This window comes from Bactrocera dorsalis, chromosome 1, assembly GCF_023373825.1.
Source record: "Bactrocera dorsalis isolate Fly_Bdor chromosome 1, ASM2337382v1, whole genome shotgun sequence".
NCBI classification, from domain to species: domain Eukaryota; kingdom Metazoa; phylum Arthropoda; class Insecta; order Diptera; family Tephritidae; genus Bactrocera; species Bactrocera dorsalis.
Genome location: NC_064303.1, coordinates 105,265,267 through 105,280,949, shown reverse-complemented (window position 1 = coordinate 105,280,949; position 15,683 = coordinate 105,265,267). Strand labels below are relative to the sequence as shown.

The 15,683-nt window shown below is 39.2% G+C and overlaps 1 protein-coding gene across 1 annotated transcript in view; it reads left to right on the top strand.

The window, feature by feature from the left end:
* Positions 1 to 612: 612 nt before the first annotated feature.
* Positions 613 to 15,683, top strand: part of LOC105224410 (fez family zinc finger protein erm) — a 68,159-nt gene continuing 53,088 nt past the window's right edge. The window contains exon 1 of the mRNA XM_029549452.2: positions 613 to 2,678. The gene's annotated coding sequence lies outside the window, so the exon portion shown is untranslated. The remainder of the gene's footprint in view (positions 2,679 to 15,683) is intronic.

Sequence of the window (15,683 nt, the reverse complement as noted above, 5' to 3'; positions counted from 1 at the left end):
GTGCCGTCTTGTTGAAATCAAATGGCGCCGAGATGACGGGCTTCAATTTCAGGCATTAAATAGTCGATTATAATGGCGCGATAACGGTCGCCTATGGTGGTTACGTTCTCACCGACATAATTTTTGAAGAAGTATGGACCGATGATTCCACCGGCCTACAAACCACACCACACCGTTGTTTTTTCTGGATGAAGTGGCAGCTCTTGAATCTTTTCAGGTTGCTGTTGGCACCAAATGCAGCAAAGTTGCTTGTTTACATACCAATTGGGCCAGAAATGAGTCTCACGCTGAACAAAATTTGACTCGAAAACGATTTAGTTTTTCTGGCTCAAATCTTACCATAATGAAATGTCAAAAATGGCCTATTGAAAAAAGCACCGATGTCTTACAACCAGAAAACTATGTAGCTTTGATATGAGATTGAAGTGGTTCAACAGCTTTATTTCGCCTGAAAACCCGTATTAATTGAGTTCTGTCTAAGGTGTTTTTTCAGTATTGGATGTGCTCTGAAATCCAACGTTTATAACGACTAATTTCAAGGCCTGCACTAGGTAGTTTGTATTACTGTATTATACTCTTATTGATTTTGCATAGGAAGATACTTCTATTTGTCCAAACTCAGTTGCCAGTATAGAGAGGATAAATTTGGTCGGATGTTCTTTGCTAAAATAATTTTTGCGTTTCAAGATACGTTGATTTAAATTCCGGAAACAGTAAAATATCTTGATTGGACTCCGAGAATTTGAGACGCCAGTCGACAGTAGTCGCCTGAAAAAATTGTATTAAGCTCCTGTCACGAAGTTGGTAAATTAGGGGTCGTAAATAAATTACAAAAAGAACACGGATACTTGATCTGCCGCTAGATGTCTTACAAGGCTTCTACTCTACTCTCGTGATTTCGCTGGAATAATATCGAACCTAAATCGTCTTACAGAGCTTTCGTTATATCAGTTTTATATCGTATTACCATTGTGAGTTGCAATAGGGTACTGAACAATAAATGTATGTCCAAGGTTTCGTCTCAGAGTGTTTTAAATGGCGCTTATGATGATAATGCTGATAATTATCTCAATAATAACGAGCACACACTAATATTCAGCAGCTAATATAACACAGATTACTCGTAAATAAATAAATAAACTTAATAATGATGTTGCTGATGATAATGGTGGTTATGCGCCGAGCAATCATTATGGCTGCTCTGTGACAGTTCGGTAGAGAGATAAACATACAATGTGACACTTTTAGAGCGCATCAAATGAAAAACACCCTAACACCCCTAAAATATTTCGTATATGTGAGTTATATATTTGCTTGTGTGTGCGTGTGTGTGAAGATTGGAGAGCGCTACCAGAAAGAGAGTGCATAGGGATGTATGAATGAAATGGCTTGTACTTTGATGATGTGAGAGCTCACCCCCTTGAAATACATACATATACTATATGGATATGCATATAAATATGTTTCCCATTTATGATATCATTGTGTCTCTCTTCGCCAAATTTTCACCGCTTTTCATGTGTTTATTATTGTTGCAAGTAATGTAACTGTAGTCGCGGACATTCGAGTGCGCGAGTGTACAATACGCCATAGTGAAATTCCGAGAAACGCGTTTAAGCCAGCGCTTTGCCGACGGAGTATTATAACGGTAAAACTAAGAATGCTTAGTGTGTAATCTGTAAGCAAGGACTATCTTGGCGTGTGTGGGCGTCAAGCCGAAAAACCACCGTCACCGCCGCCATTGCTGTTGTCGGTTGCTCGTCTTGCCGTCGCTGTCAACTGTCAACTGTCAGCTCATCAATAATTTCTAGGCGTCAAGTCAGCAAGGCAATTCATACAAATCGACACAAATGTTGGGTCACTAATATAACGACGGCTGTGTGTATGTCTGCGCGCGTACTGTGTCGGTGTGCTTTTGCTACCAACGTTTGGCGCCTCTTCAAGGCTTTTTCTGAGCCACTTCGTCGTCCTTTGAAATTTTTCATCTACAATTGCATTTATGCGTGTGCGTCTGTGTGTGTGTGTGTGTATGGAATGGTGTTAGCCATAGACACCCTAACGGCGCTTAACCCACGCACACATGCCTACTTGGTTTTGCTGCCCGCCGCCCTTCTAACCCCACACACATGTGTGGCGGCAACTTAATACATTTAATGTGCGCCAAAGTGTGCCGATATGCAAATATGTGTTGGTGTTTTTGCGGTAACTTGGTCACAGTTTTGCATTAATTTACTTTCCGTCATAAATCAAACATTTGCATTTTAAAACTGACGTCGCCATTGACAGTCGCTGGATACGGTTAACGCGAGCTTTTGGACGATTTCGTTGAATAATTATACAAGTTTTGATATGGCCGAATTATATTAAAAAATATATAAATAAAATAAATTATAATACCAATAAAAACTAAAAACAAAAAAAAACATAGAAGATTAATATTAAAATACGGAAACTAACAAAACAAAAAAAATTGTTTTAATACAGTGAAATAAATAAAAACTTTGTGATACTTGAAAATAATTTGTTGGTGTATTGTGCAAAAAGTCTAAAAATAATACTGCGTGCATAAAAATTAAGAGCATGAACTACTGTTAACTGTAGCTACACACTTTTGGATCAACAACGACCTATTTGCAGCCATCACTAGCAGTCTAGGATAATAACTACTCTATAATCAGGTATGTAATTTTTTATAATATTTATAAATATTTTTTATCCTTTTAATAATCTTTAATCAATAATACTGCATAATTTGTGTGAGATACGGTGGAGTGTTAAAATATTTTAATTAATTTAAAATAAAAAGTTTTTTTTTTTTTTATCGAAACCGTCCCACAGATTGCACATTACCGCAAAAATATATAGTCTTACTCATTTTAAACTATTTTAAGCAAAATTGGAGACTCCTAGCCACTTAAAGCTGAAATTAAATCTTACCTTGTAAATATAGTTAAACTTAGATTAATTAAAATACTTAATACTCCAACGATCTCTTAGCTAAAAAATGAAAAAATAATGCCAAAACTGCCAATTTGAAAAATTATTTTTCTAAATATCATTTCAAAAAACATGCATTTATCCTTTCCTCAGTTGAAACCGAACCGTTTCAATTTTAAGAATTAAGAAAAAAAGACAAAATCTTCAATAAAAGAATCCTTGCTGAACCAGGCAATATACTATATTTTAACTCCTGAGCTGAAAAGTTTGTAGAAAACATTTTTTTATCAAATTTTATTTTATTATAAAATTTTATTTTATTACTCAGTATCGAGAGCGATACAACGATTATAGCGGTAAAAAATTTTCAACGCCATTTTTATAATAATTTTGCTTTAAACCACAAAATAAGCCTCAGTTTCTGCGATTACCTCTTCATTTCTACTTAAATCCCTTCCAGTGAGCATTCTCTAAAGATCTGAAAACTAGAAATAGTTACTGAGGACTAGATCTGGAAAATGCCGTGCATGCGGGAGCAATTGAAAGAACAATTCATGTACTTTTTGACTGACTTGTGACACGGTGCGTTGTTTTGATAAAACATCACTTTGCTCTTCTTCGAGCGGTCCAATAACGCATTTGTAATAGTCGCTGTCGATGTCCCTTTTAAGGTAGTCAGTAAAAATTATTCCATGCGTATGCCAAAAAACAGACTGGCTGACTGTCGATTGGACTCCACTTTGCGCAGATGTTTCGCATACCCAAATGTTTATTAAAATATTATATCCAATATATTCGTTTGAACAACCTTATTCTACTGGTTTTGATGTTATTCTACGGGTTTTGATGTTTTGTAGGTAACAACCTTTTTAGGTTGTCACTGCCTTCTTCGTCCTCGGTGCTCATTGTGCCTCGTTCAAACTTAGTAAACCACTTTTCAATGGTTGGATTTTCTGGTACATAGTCTAACTAATGCTGATAGGTATAAAGCATGGCTTCAATGGTCGATCTACGTAACGACCCTTTCGTTAGGTTTCGAATTAGTTTCAAGGAGTTTTTTTTAATGGGGGTTTATTACGTCGGGGTTTTGGTTATTTTATTTTCCTCCCAAAAAGCAATGCCTTATTGACAGACGAAATTCTTTTTGATCCTAGTTGCTTCACCCAAAACTCTATATCTTATAAACTATTAGTTCGACAGCTCGCAAATTTGTACACTTATCTTTTAAAGGTAGGGGCTGACTAAAAATCATATGGATTTTATGAATTTAGTAGTACCATCTACGTACTACCCTAGGAAGGACTAAGTCTCTTGCAATTTGCAAGGTTCATGGTTTGAGAAATACCTTCAGGTGTTGGTTTATATTAAACTAGCGAAAATATCGTCGTGATTTGATCCATTTCAGGCAAGAGGACACGTTGTTATTAGAAAAACATTATTTCTGAAATCCATTGAGATTTTTTACATATTGACCGATAGAAGCGTTACAAATTGAGCCGGAACCTCGAAAATATTTACCTATGTGTGGTATATGGGATCTAAGGGCAGTTTTGACCTGATTTTACTATTTTTTGACACAAATTATAGTTCGATTTTTACAAATTTTTAACGTAAGATGAAACACCTTTATTTTTGTGTAAAGTTTTATTCTGAAAACTTCATTGATACTTGACTTGATTACTATAAAGTTTAAAGAATCGGAAGGACTTTAAAAGTTTGTTACATTAGAAGTAGTCGTGGTCGTCAACCGATTTCACCTATTTTCCCGGCGTATTATTGGAATTTGTAGATAACATAACAAGTTTGGTTAAAAATCATCAAGCTGTTTCTGAGATATATGATTTACTTCTTTTCAGTAAGTTGGTTTGAGCTGGATTCAGTGGTTTGGAAGATATACATGTCCCTTTAAACACATTTTTAGACTACAAATGTTTCTCACTATTTCGAACCCCTGCGCCAAATCAGAGTTGTGTTTCTTAATTTAGTGCTTATTTATGACACTTTATAGGTTTTCATTTAACGGCGCTTTGTGGGTGTGGCAGTGGTCCGATTACGCTCACCTCCTCCTAAAGACCTCCCATGGGTGTCAAAAATATATGTAGCAAGTTTCATCAAGATATCTCAATTTTTACTCAAGCTATCCCTTGCACGGACAGACTGTTGGACTGACAGTCACCTGAACTCGTCTCGCAATGCAAATTATTTATATACATATATTGTAAAAAAAGTACTCGGGAATTGTAAATAAAACGCAAAATATTTAACTATTCATCAATATTTATTTTGTCGCCTTCAAAGTAATCCTCACCAGATGTAATACACTTATACCAACGATTTTCCAGTCCTCGAAACACTTTTTATATGCACTTTTTGGGATAGTCTTCAGCTCCTTCAGAGAATTTCGTTTTATTTCTTCGATCGGTTGAAAAGTGGTTCCACGGAAAGGCAATTTCGTATTGGGGAACAAGAAAAAATTAAAATCACAAACTTAATCTGGTGAATACAGTGGTTGATTGATGGTACTCATTTCGTTTTTGGCTTTTAATTCGGGCAGAGACACAGCTTGATGGATCAAATCCGTCCGTTTTCGAGAAAGTTTTTAACGCAAACGCCTCGGTACGGTCAAATAAAACTCCTTGACCGTCTGTCCCTCCGAAAAAAATTTATGATGCACCAAACCACGAATACCGAAAAAAACAATGTTCATCACCTTGATTTTTGAGTAGCTTTGGCATCGTTTTTTCCCCTCCATTCCGATGATTGTTGAACGATCTTTATTGCTTAGGATTTTCAAATGTGGTGGTGAAACATCGGATTTTCAGTACAACAGAGAGACATACAGAAACTATACAGTTTTGAAATGAGTTTTGGTTTATGACCAAGTATCCTCTGGGTAACCTAAGAACATCCGTTTAAAGGCGAGCTAAAGGGAGAAGGCGAAACATCCCCTGCATAGGGTTGTGCGCTCGGTTTGGGACCCGCCACGTAAAAAAACACCCCCAATGAAAAGGAACAACAAGCCTCGAATGAGTGACCCCCTTTTTGATGATAAATAAATTTACAAGCTCAAAAATAAAGCCATGACCAAAATTTTATATGGTGACATGTTTTAATTCCTATTGGTACATATTATTTTTGTCGAAAATCCAATAATATTGCAGTAAATAAACATGATTACTCACCGTTTCTCGAGTGCAATGAATGCACAATGACAACAAATATGAAAATGTCAAGCTCGAGAGGGACTGTTTTTAAAACACACAGCGTCGCTAATAAGGATAAAGGGAGAAGATTGACAAGGATATAGCAAAAATTTCGCTTGACAGAAATAAAAAGTGGAAAGTAAACAATTTTTTTTTCGAAACTCTTTGCTTTCGTTCTTACTGCTTAGCGCTTGCTGAACTTTCATCGATCCTTTACGCCGTAAACGCCCGCTTTACGCTCATTGCCAGCATAAAAGCAAGGATTTTCAAGTGTTTTCCTATACATACACGAATTTTGTCTGAAAATGCAAATAAATCATCGAGCGTGTTTACTACCTTTTCGAACATTATTGCCTCCACTAACAAGTGACATTTGAGTTTGTTAGTTTTGCTAGTTAGTTTGGCAGTCGGTTGTATTCGGTTGCGCCTTGCTTGGCGGCTTGTGCGCCCACCCACCGCTTGACAAGCTGTCAAAGTTCAGTAGTCGTTCGGTGAAAAGCGCACAGACAGCACGGGTTTCTAAGAGCAAATAGCATCAGCTGGTTGCAGTTGCGCGACACATGTGTACATGTCATTGTACATAGGTATTTGTGTGCGTATAGTTTTGTATGACAACGGCATTGTGTTGTAAACGCTACTCCTGGCAGCTTACACATGTCCTTACACAGTCGGGTCGCTCGAACTCGCAGTGAGCGAATGCAGTTTTTTCATTCTTTACATCTTCTATTTGCACAGCTTCAAGTGCGCACAAGCACATATACACAGATACATGCATATAGCTAGTGTTTGCCAATGCTCGTTCGCGGGCATTGTTGCTTTCGATTTCGGTTGAATTTTTAATTGGGAACTGCTGCTACGTCAATTCCCTTTGAGTTGTGATCCGCGCAGCTTTATTTGCACACCGTCGGCTGTTGGCTACGTTGCTGCTGCTGCTGCTGTTAGTGATGATGATGACGTTGATGGCTGTTGGCAGCCGCAAATCCCCAGCGGCCAAAAACTGTCTCGCAGTTTACACTCGCTTTTTTATTTTTGTGCGTTTAGTTTACTCTTTTTGTATTTTGGCATTTCGTCAGCGTTTTACAGCGTGTTGTTGGTTTGGCTTCACGCTGTAATGCGCTTTTGTATTCTGTCTGCCGGCTACTGGGCGCTTTCGTGTGATCCATTTTGGCCTGTCGATTTTCATCGCAGTTTTCAATGCTGACACGGGTTCACACACACTCTCGCGGCGATATTTTAGCATTCCTCTGTGCTCACTCACCTCCTATAGCCTTTAGGACAATATACATACATGCATACAAATGTGTGTATGTGTGTTTGTTTGTGCTCAAATGTTGCGTCATCAAAGCGACGCTGCAATTCGGTGTGACATTTTAATTGTTTATTTACTTAGATTTACCACCATTTGTTGATTTGTTGTTGTGGTTGACAGAACGCAGCTTCATCTACAGCATTTTTATTTGTTCACGCAAGTGATTTTGCTTGTCTTTTGTTTACATTTATTTCAAATCATCTTATTTGCTTGCGGGGGATTCAAATTTAAATATGTTTATATGCTCGTTAGTGTGTTGGTGTGTTTTGTACTATTTAGACTTAATTTGTGGTAGAATTAAAGTAGCGTCACGTTCCTTGAAAGCTTTAAAATTGAAAATTTTGTGGGGATTACAAAAGTTTGTAAATTTTTTAGACCAAAATTTGTTAGCTTTTCGGTTTCTAGATTTCAGAAATTGTACCTAACTTAATGATATAGGAAGTATATACATAGGAATTTAGAGTTATTCAGCGAAATTCTTGTTAGTTCTGCTTTCTTCAGACTGGATAAGCGAAGCAAGGCGAAATATCTCCCGTCATCAGATAAACAGTCGTCGCGACATGGCTTCCACTTCACTATTGGCAGTCATAACTTCATAGTCGTAGATAATTTCGTCTATCCCGGAATCAGTATTAACATTAACAACAAAGTCTCGAAATCCAACGAAGAATAACTCCTGCCAAGAGGTGCTACTTCGGACTGAGTAGACAATTAGACGTGAAATCCTCTGTCGACGAAGAAAGAACAAACTCTACAAGTCACTCATCATTCCTGTCCTGCTATATGCTGCAGAGGCTTGGACGATAACAACATTTGATGAGTTGACGTTACGAGCTTTCAAGAGAAAGGTTGTGCGGAAGATTTTTTGTCCTTTGCGGATTGGCAACGGCGAATACCGCAGTCAATGGATCGATCCGCTGTACGAGATATATGACGATATTGACATAGTCCAACGAATTCAGAAACAGCGGCTACGCTGGCTAGGTTATGTCGTCAGAATAGATGAAATCACTCCAGCTCTGAGAGTATTCGACGCAGTCCCCGCCGAGGGAAGCAGAGGAAGAGGAAGACTTTCACTCCGTTGGAAAAACCAAGTGGAGAAGAACCTGACTACACTTAGAATCTCCAATTGGCTCCAAACAGCGAAAATAAAGAACGACTAGCGCGCTGTTGTGAGCTCGACTGTAACCGCGCAAGTGGTGTCCTCTTTGAGAAGTTAGCTTTCAGTGATTTCGGCTCACATCCGAAAGTAATTAGAGCAATGTTAGAGTGAACCGCGTATTCGCCAATGGCCTAGGTAGATAGATTAGTAATTGAGGCATGCACTGCGAACATGGATTTATTGTGCCCTCTCCTAAATCACAAAAACTCGCTTAGCCCCAGCATATTGATAAAGTCCAATATCCTGCTGGGTGCTATCGAGGCGATGTGATCCCTATCCGGAAACATGGATCCGAGGGCCTTCGACCTGCGCCTACAGACTGCGTTGCAGTCGAATAGCAGGTGCTCCGGGGTTTCAGGCTCACTGTCGCAGAACCGACAGTTAGCGCAAGATGAAAGGCCCATGTTCGCTAAATGCCTTTTTAACTTACAGTGGCCGGTGCGACCAGGAGCCTGAGTTTATTTCTTGGGAGGTTTATTATCGACTCGAACCTCTTTTGGTTACACCCCCCAACTAACAGCTTGGCATGACGCATCCCGTGCGCTCGCTGCCAATGTGTCTCCCTGCATGCTCTTTCCTCTTCGCGGAGCAGTTCCTTCATCGTATGGGGAGCCACTCCAGTGAACGGTTCGGGCCCCACCATAGTAGGCAAGCTCGTCAGCCAGTTCATTGTCGGCTATTCCCCTGTGACCAGGCACCCAGATCAGGTGTACCTGGTTCTTTTCGGCTAGGTTGTCAAGCCTTCCTCTACACTCCTGCACTAGTAGCGATTTGATCTCGTGGGAAGAGATCGCTTTTAGTGCCGCTTGACTATCGCTGAGTATAGCTATTCGCTCGTTGCGATAGTTGCGGTGGAGGTTTACCGACTTATGGCCAGAACTTCGGCTTGGAAAATGCTCGGAAAGTTCCCCATCGGAATGGAGAGCTTGGTACGCGGACCCGCAAAAGTTTAGTTAGTTGGGTTACCACCGAAGCCTGCGCCGCCACGAAGGCCCAGGACACCGCCCCGTACGTAATTATCGGTCGGACAAATTGGTATATAACCACCTAATGATCTTTGGCTTACAGCCCCAGGATTTACCCGCCAGCCGTTTGCACACCATCAGTGCTTTTGCTGAAATGGCCTAACTGTCGGGTCTGTTATTGACTGCAGTTTCAATAAAAAGTAGTGGTTTTAGAGCAGTACTGGTAGTATAAAGAGTTTAATCTGGTTATTTGGGTTACTGACTGTAATGCAGTAATCGGATGGATCCAAACTAGATGATTCAGTAGGAGGTGGTGTCTTTTCAGAAAAATTAGATACCAAAATTGACTCCTGCCTACCCGATCACTGCCGTGTCTTCCAAGCAGAGATCACATCAATTAAAAATTTCTTGTTTTTTTGACGAGAAATGTTCTCACAACAAAGAATAGATTTATATATACCCACAGCTCAGTGATTTTGGATTCACTAAAATATCCCAGAGTTTCGCCAAAGATAGTGAAAGCATGTCTTGATCTTTTAGTGGATATAAAATCCATTTTCACGATATACCCGCAAAGAGTTTCAGTACATAGTGATGTCCCTGGCAACTGTGAAGTAGATAAACTAGCCATAGCAGCAAAACTCTGCAATTTGAATTCGGAAGTGATGGAATTTATATGCCTCTGTAGATATTTAGCTGATAATCATTGAAGTGAATGCCAAGGAGCCAATCGTGGCTTTAAGGGAATGTGGGCCTCACATGCCGCCCATTAAAATTCAAAAGCGATGACATAAGAATTCTAGTAGGAGTGCAAACAAGTCACTGTCTAATTGGCGAACATGTCAGCAGACTTGGAACATCATATGACTTTTGTAGAAGTTGTCAGGAGATCCCTAGAAGAAGGGGAGATTATAATATATGCGAAAGCAAGACTTTTGAAATAATTTTGAGGAATGGTGCCGAGTTGACAGGCCTGTGACTTAGACCTGACTGTCGTGGGAACGAACGGTCGAGGGTTTCTTGACAATGTTTCGGATGTGCCACAGATCAATCTTTTTGTACCGATGAATTTCACCAGCTTCATCAGAATAACAGGAGACAGACAGAGAGCATAATTGAACTAACTTCTTTCTTAGTTCTGAGATACTCATCAACAATCATTATTACATAGCTTGAGTTGTCATCAAACTCTCATGTACATTTTTTCCTCCACCGTACATTTCTTCGAAGCTTAAAATGTCCGAAAAAAGAATACATAAATACAGCTTCAGTTCTCCTGTGCGTACACATACATAAACATTTATGAGAGTTCGAGTATACTTACATATGAGCATGAGCGTGCACTCCCATTAAAAGTTAATTTATTCATAAATTAACTGGCATCAGCGTCAATTGCCTTGCCGGTCCATCAAAGTATTCATATGCAATAATTCCGCCATTTATGCTAATCAAAGTGAGACTGTAGTCTTTTGCCGCCTTTTTGTGTGAGTCTAACGGTGAATAAAAAACGGTGCGTGCTGCAACAAAAATAACACCAACACCCCTAGTACGATAAGCATCAGAGGCGTTTGTTTCACAAGCCGAACGTGAACTTTATTGAAAACAAATTGTTGCAAAAAAACCAACAACTTTTTAATCTTAATTTCACTTCGACATAATGCATTCCCTGAGTATCGATGTAATAGTGATGGCATTGACTTAAGCTTAGCGCTAACTGCGTTGTGCATATTACGGGCGAGGTCTGCAGGGATGCGCAGATGCAGTTTGCACTCTGCAGGCAGACAAAGAGGGAGACTGATAAAAGCCGAAAGCAGCCTGAACGGCAACCATTTTGGTAGTCACTTATGCACTTACGACGCGTCTAAGCATTTTATATATGTAATCTCAATTTCGATTGACCCACGATCCGCTTGCAGGCAACACACAGCTGACGTTGTCATGGCAGTCGCAGCCGCTAACAGTTGGGTGTCTCATTGGTGCGGCAGAGACAAGGAAAGGGGTTGTTGCAGTTGCGCTAACACCCCAGTGTTATATGCCCGCATCAGGGCGGACCCCTGGACGGAGTTGTTACTGTTGCAGGGTCAAATAAATAGGGTGCATGCATGCGAATACCGTATAAGTGTTTGTGTATGTATGTGAGCCAAATTTTTCTTCCAACACTCATATGTATATGCATTGAAGAGTCAGCAGAAAATGTGTTTTTGATAAAATATATAATTATTATTTTTTCATTTGATATTCCAAGCGCACACTTTGTTGAATATTATAGTTGTTGCTGTTGTTATAGCACCGATTATGCCTTATTTGCTGCGCGTTTATTTTTCAAGTGCGCAGCAAAGCGTAGTGCCTGCCGCGTAGTAGCGCACAAACAGCAATGAAAAAACGCACAATAACTAATTACATGCGTCTATTATGCGATAGCAATGGCTGGCGGTTCGAGTCTGAAATTTATTATTCCAAATACAGTGAGACATCGATATAATGAACGTAAAATGAATGGCACGGGTTTAAAACATATTTCAAATACAATGAGGCATCAATATGAAGCATTTAAAGTGAATTAACAACAAGCATCCAAACAGGGTACATTAAGATTGCAAGAAATTTGTAAGCGTGACGAGCTGAGTCGATTTAGCCACGTCCACCGGTCTGTCTGTATATATTGGGTCTACCCGGTGCAGCACTGCGGCTGGAATTTCTGTTGTCGTGTACTGCATGTTGTTTTCGAGCTCTGCGAGCGTTGCTGGTTGATCGACGTACACCTTTCATTTAATATACCCCCAGAGAAAATAACGTAGAGGCATTAAATCGCATGATATTGGCGGTAACTTGACTGAGCCATTTCTTGAAATTAAGGAGTCGCCAAACTTGGCATGCAATGTGTCCATGAAACATGAAGCGTGGCATCCTCTTGTTCGGAATAGCGATTGTCCGCGTCGATTTAGTTGAATTCCGGAGAAGAGTCGGTCAACATGTCAACAATATACGATGTTGATGCTAATGAAATTTATTGCCTCATTCTGAAAGAGATAAGATCTGATGATGACATCATGCTACAATCTGCACCAAACGGTAAATTTTTGTTTATGCAACTGTGTTTCCTGAACCACACGAGGACTTGACTCACCCTAATAGCGACAATTTGGTTTGTTGATGCAGCTTTTACTCAGGAAACGAGCCTCATCTGAGAAGATAAGATTTCGGATGTTCCGAAGAACGTGAATTTGCGTGACAAAATTTTACAAAAATCCATAAACAAACATGGCCGCCACGAGCTGCCACAATCCCCATTCCCTATATACGCGAACTAGTCGCTCAGTCCCTCAGTTTTCGAGATATCGATTTGAAAGTTTCCTTTCCATCCCAAAAAAACGCTTATTTGTCGAAACTCCGATATTGGACTACTCGGACTACTATAGCATAAAGCAGCTATACAAACTGATAGATCAAAATCAAGATTTTTTATGGAAAGCTTTTTCATTTGACGTGGTATCTTCATGAAATCATGTATAGAATATTATACAAGACAACAGTATATCTCCGAACAAATCGCCGATATCGTATCACTATAATATATAGCCACTGAAACTGAAGGATCAAAATTAAGTTTTTGTATGAAAGCATATTTTTGCTTGGACTTAATTTCTGTTATTTTGTTGCAACAAGGTAAGGGGTAGACTTAGTTGATTCATTGTAATAGCGCTGGGAAAAAATAAGTAAAGTATAAATGTCGAAACTTTCTGAACTACCGGATAAAACATTAAGAACTAAAGGCAAGATATACCGCTGAGCTAGTGATTGTAGAAATAAAACTCTTAAGCAAATTTGGTATGATGAGCCCCAACGCTTGCCTATAGTAGGTCTGCTATTATACAAGTTCACAGAAGCTTTCTTAATGTTCTGATAGAAGTTAGGTTTTATGGATGAGAATACGAGATCTAGTAGAGCATAACTCATTTGGAGGTCATTCGTAATCATTTGTAAACTAAATTAATATTTGCTAAATGTATCTTCTTCGAAATACAGATGACATGGTCTACAAGGTCCTCAAAGTGGCATAAGGCAAATGTTTTTGTGATATTTAGATAGCTGACTCATCCTGAAGTTTTAGGCCAAAAAGGCAGATAGTGATAAAGTGAGTCTCGTTTTTTTATCCTGGTATCTAGCGCCTTTCTGGCATCAGCACTCTTTGTAATAACTGACTGGTTGGAATCAACATTTTCCTATAGTTGCTTCGTAATACTTTCTGACTATCATATGCAATTGACAGACTCTTGTTTATGTTTCTAATACCCTTACGATGATTATTCGCAAGATCAGACTTCGGTTTGGTTTCGTTTCCGATTAAGGATTAGTGTGGAATCCATTTGCTAACCTTTAAATATATGGTATACTAGGTTAGTAAAGATTTACGAAGCATTTTTTATGTTTCATTCTCTGGAGCAGACCAACAAGATTGCGGAGGCTGAGCAACAGAACAGTATTTTCAGAGAACGCAAGGCACTGGAGCATTTACATTTATAGAAAAAACGTTATCGCTTACCCTCGAAAACTCGTAACGTCGACTTATCAGATTTTGATATCGTCCATGCCTTTGTACCATATAGCAGGACGGGCATGATGAGTGACTTGTGGAGTTTGGTTCATATTCGTCAAGAGAGGACTTTATTTCTCAATTGCCTACTCAGTTCGAAGTTGCACCTGTTAACAAGGGTTATTCTCCATTGGATTTCGAGACCGACGTTGTTGTTGATGTTAATACTGGTTCCAAAGGAGACGAAATTATCCTCGACTTTGAAGTTATGACTGTCAGCAGGGACGTGAAAGCCTAGTGGCGAGTGCGACGGCTGTTTGGTTGATGACTGGAGATATTTTGTCTTACCCCCGTTCACTACTACACCCATTTGCTGCGCTTCTTTATCCACTCTGGAGAAAGCAGAACTCAACATTGCATTCCAAATTTGTTTCACAGATGTAAAATCCCAAATGAGCACTCGAATTCCAACTATTTGCGCAGTTGACGTGCTTTGTGCATTCACTTGCCTTTTAAATTATATAGTTGCCAGCGCAACTCAAATGTAAACCCGCAATTAAGTTGCCGCCGCATGTGCTCTTTTCAGCAACAACACTAACAACATTAACGACAATAGAAAATATCGCAAAATAACTAACATTTGAAGGGGTGTAAGAGGCCAGTCAACGCCAGCGAGCTGTTAGACTTTAATGATTTCAAAAAATTTACAGTTTTCAGAGTGCTAACAGTTTATAATTATATGTATGTATGTATGCACATAACTTTTGTTGATTGCTGGTAATTGCAGTTGCACAGTTTGCTTGCTCCTTTTTATTTCGCCGTGCTTTCTTCGCCTTTCGTAAGCGTATGTGTGCGAGTACCCTGCGTTATTTCGCTTACAAAGCACAGTTGTTATTGTTGCTATCCTGTCGTGATAAACGCCGTATATCGGAGTGGGCATTGCAGCTGCCATTTTTGCGGGCCAACGGCATGCCTCGCTCAACATTTGCTACGCGCTTGCTCTCCAAAACAAACGAAATCTTGAAAATTTTTCAACATCCACCGACTTGCGCTCAAAATTCACACCGCAGCAGTTCACATCCTTGCAACCGAAACAACTACATTACATGAACATATACATATGTATGTAGTTGTTCAAATATATCAACAGCTAAGCGGGCAATTGTGCCAATAAAATGGAATGAAATCAAAAATAGTCGAGACTGCTGCCTTCAGTCAGACGAATTCACAAAGCGTCGACCGCGGGCAGGGCTCATAATTCTCATACTAATATTTACATACATTCAATTGTGAGCATATGCACATACAAATATATACACATGTGTATGAATTTGTTGCCTTCAACATTGCTATTCTTGTTACATCCATCAAGTGTTTGCTTTGTGTTGTTTGTTTTCGAATAAAAAATCGATTTGTGTAAATATTTGCGTTCGACGTGAAAATGCCAGGTTTTTTATTGCTAACAAAAGGCTTTTTTTGTAAGCAGTCAAGTCTAAAATAGCAAGTCTTTCTTATTAATTATGGAATATCGAAGAGAACATAAATTTCTTTATACATACTATGTACAATTATT